This window comes from Tursiops truncatus, chromosome 4 (genome assembly GCF_011762595.2).
Source record: "Tursiops truncatus isolate mTurTru1 chromosome 4, mTurTru1.mat.Y, whole genome shotgun sequence".
Lineage (NCBI taxonomy): Eukaryota > Metazoa > Chordata > Mammalia > Artiodactyla > Delphinidae > Tursiops > Tursiops truncatus.
In genome coordinates, this window is record NC_047037.1 from 24,836,661 (window position 1) to 24,842,660 (window position 6,000).

General features: G+C 45.8%; 1 protein-coding gene across 1 annotated transcript in view; it reads right to left on the reverse strand.

Moving 5' to 3' along the window:
• Nucleotides 1-5,496, reverse strand: part of PLS1 (plastin 1) — a 107,218-nt gene extending 101,722 nt beyond the window's left edge. The window contains exon 1 of the mRNA XM_019934303.2: nt 5,410-5,496. The gene's annotated coding sequence lies outside the window, so the exon portion shown is untranslated. The remainder of the gene's footprint in view (nt 1-5,409) is intronic.
• Nucleotides 5,497-6,000: the final 504 nt, after the last annotated feature.

Here is a 6,000-nt window from a genome sequence, read left to right on the forward strand (position 1 = left end):
AAACTCTCCTAATCAGTCCCCTCTCGCCCTTTCTGTGCCCACAGTATTACTAAAAAGCAACTCATTTTCACAGAAGCCACGCTACATGTTTCTCACCAGAAAAAGTAAGTAGGCACTTTCAGACATGGTAGTACTGAAAAGAAATAAGACGATCAAAGTTAACACAGCCTCACATCTCATGTGATTTTATATGTCAGCAACAGTTCCAGCAATCAAAACTGTATAACCATTTTATAACCAATAAACCGGCAGGCATCACAAAGGCCTCTTTCTCCCTGATTTTCATCAAAAGGTTGATTTGGATTTTTGGATGTTGAAACACGTAATGGGTAAGGGCCTGAAGCAGGCGGCGGCCTTTCCTTTCGCGTCCAGAGACAGGCCCTGAGAATGCACAGAACCAGCACAGAGGCAGAAGCAGGAAACGGACAGAGGGGCTCAGGCAGCACAGGGAGGAGAGGAACATCTTCAGCTGGATTCTATTCTGAGACTCCCATGAGAGAGTAATGTGGCACACCAAGCAGGGAGTACGGGACATTTTCTCACAGCCAAGTCAGCTGGTCAAGGCTGACGCCTGCCAGCCCTGACCGTAAATCACTTGTCTCTGACCCCGGGGCCTTCCCTGAGGTATCGACACCCACCTCCAACTGCAACGTGTCCACACTGACGTCAGAACTCCCTGAACTGAAGGATCCCAGCGGAAGTGTCCAGGTTTGGATTCAGCCTGGGGGTTCTGACCACAGTTCAAAGATCTGAGATCAGGGTTAGGGTCAGGACCCACAGATCTTCCAGGAGCTCCCAACGATGGATCCTGCCACCCCAGGTGAAAAAATCCTTATGAACTGTTCACCCTAGAGTCCTTAGGCTTATACACAAGGTGAGTGTCTCACCCCCCAACTCCAGAGGCATCTCCTGGATCCCTACCAACTCACCTCCATCACCCCAAAAGAGCTTTACGGTGCACCCAGAGAAAGAGCTGCTGTCTCTGCCTCCAGGAAGGCTTCAAGGGTGAAAAGGAGATAAAGACTGAGTGGAATAATTTTAAAAACAAAACCCAGAAAGATTCATCACGGTTGTTTTGTTTCTCTTATGAAAGTCTGGCTCAAAGAATGTTGGGATTGTCACCAGATAAAATCTGTAGCCATTCTAAGCATCTGTTAGGGTTACCACATTTATCCATTTTGCATTTTGTTAAGCTATTTGATTAAGTTACTTTAGCTCTCAGTGCCTGAAGTCAGGTGGGTCTGGGATCCAAGGTCAGTTCAGCCACTTGTCCATGATGTGACCTCAGAAATGTGATTTTTACCTAAGTCTCAGTTATCCAGGCTGTAAAATGGGAATAACATTTGCACCAACTTCATCGGATGGTCTGTAGAGATTCAACGACATATTGCTTGTAAAGTGTTTAGTACAGTGTCCGATCCGTGGAAAACATTTTAAAATACTAGCTACTAATATTACTATTATTATTTGGAGAAAGTTACATAGTACAGTCATTTTACACAGGGTTATGATACATTACTCTGGAATTTAATACCTGGGTGTTAACTGTATGTGACATTAACTTCAACATACTGCTTGATCTTGCATTTCACTGTCCAATCAACCTGGACTAACGTCAAGATGAAAAAAAAAAGTAATTCCTCTATACTTAGCCAACCCTTCCCTGCCCCCCCCAGTAATCATCTCTCAAACTCCGTATCTCCTCCCAAGTGTTCTCTCTTCTTGACTCATAAGAAGAGGCATCACTGCCAGTTGAAGATGGTGATCAACTACAGTGTGATTGTCAACAGAAAGGATGTGTGCCCTCCAACAGCTCCCTCAATGCTGTGTGCAGCTCAGTGAAAAGGTTGTGTTTTGATTTGCAAAACGGCTATTTGCAACATCTGTTCCAAGTAAACAAATATACCAAACTACTTCTTGCTCCAGGATTTGGGGTTTGGAAGCCCTGCCTTCTGTCTTGTTTTTCCAGGTGGAGAGTCTGATCACAATTCTCTCTCTCTCAAGCTTACCTCACGTTCCTGGGTCATAAACACCACGGCCATCACTCACTACCTCCCCGTAGTGTAAAACATCTCTCCCAAATACACTCTCAGTCCACGGACTTGGGGGCCCACCCGTTTGTATCTTCTGCCACTGACAAGCTAAGCCACGATGCCCTTTCCAGACTCCTCCTCGACTCCAGATCCCCAGGTCTGCAGCCTTGCCCCTCATTCAACCTTGAACTGGCCAGTCATCCTTTGTGTGTCATCTCTTCCAATGACACAGACATCCTCCCATTGGCCACCAAGTTCCCCTCTTTAGATTAGGTCTCTGAGGGCTTTTGATCCACAGAACATCTCCAACTCAAATTAATCTTGGGGTCATCAACCTTGAAAAGTTAAGGACTAGTAGCAATGAAACTAGGGCAGAGGCTCTGGCTAAACCACTAACTAGCTTAGCTAAGCACATCTCAGCTCCACCTCTACATCATGAGGGATGGTCTGGATAAAGTGCTACCTTATAGCTCTAAGATCCTAAACTCCCACCCTCCCCATGTCAAAGTACACTTGTTTATTTATTAATGCAATAATTATTGAGTATCTAATACTGCAAAGCTACGTGCCTGGCACTGTGAGGGATTAAAGGTCATCTCCCAAAGAACTTATCATCTAGAATGGCAAATGAGACAACCACATCAACAACTGTAAGAAACAGAAAGAGAGAATGTCACCGTTGGAGGTTATTTATAAAATAAAAAGAACATTACCAACACCCCAAACCTGAAGCTAAAGCAACTTTCAGAGTATCTTTTCTTCTCTGCATCTAGTTTCTGGCAACGCGGCATGCGGGATCTTAGTTCCTCGACCAGGGATTGAACCAGTGCCCCCTGCAGTGGAAGCTCAAAGTCTTAACCACTGGATTGCCAGGGAAGTCCCAGCATCTAGTCTCTTACAAATGCTTTCCCCTTTACAACACTTCTCACATCTGTACCCTCCACTCTGCATTTAGAATCACATGCTTAAGTCCAGGCCTTAGGCAACTCTCCCCTGTTATGATTTGACTCCTGTCCCCAGAACTGCCCTAAATGATCCATCATGACCTCTCACGAAGATATGAGAATCATCCCATCAGGCTGGTTTGACTTGGCCACTGTCTTGCTATAGCTCTAAGGTAGCCTCCCTCATTTCACAGAACATCCACATCAAATCCCTTTACCAAACCGTCCCTACTTCACTTCCTCCCTCCCACAAACAGTACCAAGAACATTACTGGTGCTTAGTTCTGGGTGGGTTGTCTAAGTCATAGGCTTGAAGCTCCAAGAGCTTACACACAGTGGTCAGGAAGTTGGGTTATGTACTAAAATTCAACAATCCTGGATACTGAAGACGAGGGATACTAGCACAGGCAACAGTAATAAACGTTAGAGGGTTCAGAAGGGGGAGAGCTACTTTCTGGCTGCAGTAATCAAGGAAGCCTTCTAGGAAGAGGCACACGTGAGCTACACCTTGCAGCATACGCAGGACTTCAACATGGAGGGAGGCAAACAAGCATTCTGAGGCAAGGAAGGAGGGCGTCTTCAAGACCAGCCAATTGTTAGGTGGGGCTTGAATGAGAGGGTACTCTTTGAAAGGAGTTTACAAGGTACTAGCAAGCTTAGTAGCAGGAATAGCTAATCTTCTGCTAAGCCAGATTACAAAGTATAAGGAGGTAGAAGAGAAAAAGAAAGTGTAATAATCTAACCAAACTCTGAGGAGAGTATTGGCCGGGGATGGTAAAAAGAGCCCTGCAAATCAGAAAACCTGGGGCCTGGGCCCAGCTTTGCCAAGGAGGGGCTCCAGCAGCCACAGCAAGTCATTTAACCTCCTTGGTTTCAGTTTTCTCATTTGTAAACTGAAGCAGCTGAACTGGCTGACCTCGAAGGTCTCCACAGGCCAAAACTAAACCAACTGTATATTATTTCTGCCATTAAAACATTCATCATGGGCGGGGGCAGGAGGGGGGTGAAGGAAAAGGCAGATATCTGTATTCCCTTTCCATATAGGTTTCTCCTCCTGAACTAGAAATTTTTTTTTCCTAAACTTATTAATTCTATGTACACGCCTCCCACATCATAAAGTTAACAAAGAATGTTCAGTGTGGGGTCCCCAAATTTTGTTTATGCCTTACAGGTTATCCAAGAAATTTGTGCAGCATAACTTTAACCTCGTACACGCGTTTCCAATACCGCAGCCGCAGGGTAAAATATCTCTGTGAACTATTAAATATGACAGGGTAAATAAAGGGGAGAAAAGTGAGAATTCTGTTACTCATCTAAAAGACCGCTTCCCGACATGGATGGATCTAGAGATTGTCATTTTGAGTGAAGTCAGACAGAGAAAGACAAATATATGATATCACTTAAATGCGGAATCTAAAAAAATTGGTACAAATGAACTTATTTACAAAACAGAAATAGAGTCACAGATGTAGAAAACAAACTTATGGTTCCTAAGTGGTAAGGGGGGAAGAGATAAATTGGGAGATTGGGACTGACATATACACACTACTGTATATAAAATAGATAACTAATAAGAACCTACTGTATAGCACCGGGAACTCTACTCAGTACTCTTTAATGACCTATGTGGTAAAAGAATCTAAAAAAGAATGGATATATGTACATGTGGAGCTGATTCACTTTGCTGTCCAGCAGAAACTAGCACAACACTGTAAATCAACTATACTCCAATAAAAATTAATTTTAAAAAATAAAATAAAAGACCGCTTCCTTTTAAGACCAAACGATACCTGAAATAACAGTAATGTAGAAAAGTAAGGGGGGGGATCTTCAACTTTACGAAGTCTCTACTTAAAAATGCAGCTGAAATGCAGAAAGTTTTGGGCACTGAAACGCGCTGAAAGTTAGCTTTTTTTTTTTTTTTTTAAATGCCGCATCCAGGGGCCCCCTGCTCCAGGAAAGGCACCAAAACCAGAAACCACGGATGCTGATTTCACTCTAGTCCTACTGATCCTATGCACCAAAAGACCAAAAGCAAATAAACCAGTCACAGAAGTCCAGCGAAACAGGCTGGATCAGAAAGCCTCACCAGCGGCCACTCAAAGTTTAAAAGAGAGGAAAATAGAAAAGTTAACGCAATGCCTAACTTCATGCAGAGAATCATAATGCAGTTCTCAGGCTTACTGGGTAAATAGCATAAATACACGAGTTAACACCTGCCCGCACTACACGCTGCCCAGACTGAGCAGGAGCGCGCCCTGAGGTCGGCGGGCGCCGCACTGCACAGCGGGCTCCGGGAGCCACCTCTCCAGCGAGGGAAACCCGGAGAGACTCTCCTGGAGCCGCCGCGGAGCGCCTGCGAGGAAGTAAAGCTTTCTTTTCTGCCTGTCGGTTCAGGCTTCCTCTCGGACCCCACCGCCGCGCCGCGTTACCTGCCCTCCAGTCCGCAGCTTCCGCTCCCGACCCAGGCACCCGCAGGTCAGTTCTGCGGCTACCTGGCCGCGCCCGCCCAGCTGCTGCGCTCGCGTCACTACGCATGCCCGGCCGGCACCCGGGTCAGCAAACTTGAAATCCACTTGCCGGGTTTTGGTTGCGGCTCCCAGCGGAAAGGACCCGAGGCCAAGAGCTGAAGTGGAGCTGCAGGTGCTGGGAGAGGAGAGGCGGGGAGTGGTGGAGGGGCGCTGCGGCAACCTTATCCTTACTGCCCAAAGCTACCCAGGACGCACCTTCCTCCAAGCCTAAAGATGACCATCTGCACAATTGGAATGATCTTAGCACAGTACTTCTCAAACTTGAGTGTGGATCTGAAGCACATGGAGGGCTTGTTGAAACACAGTTCCCACACTCAAGAGCTCAGATTCAAGTAGATCTAGGATGAGGCCCGGCCATTTGCATGCCTAACATTTTCACAGGGGAAACAGGTACTACTAACTCGGATACCACACGTTGCGAACCTCCGGTCAAAAGAAAAGATATACATATTTGGTATTAAAAGAGGAAAGTTTTCTCTCCCCTTCTCCCTC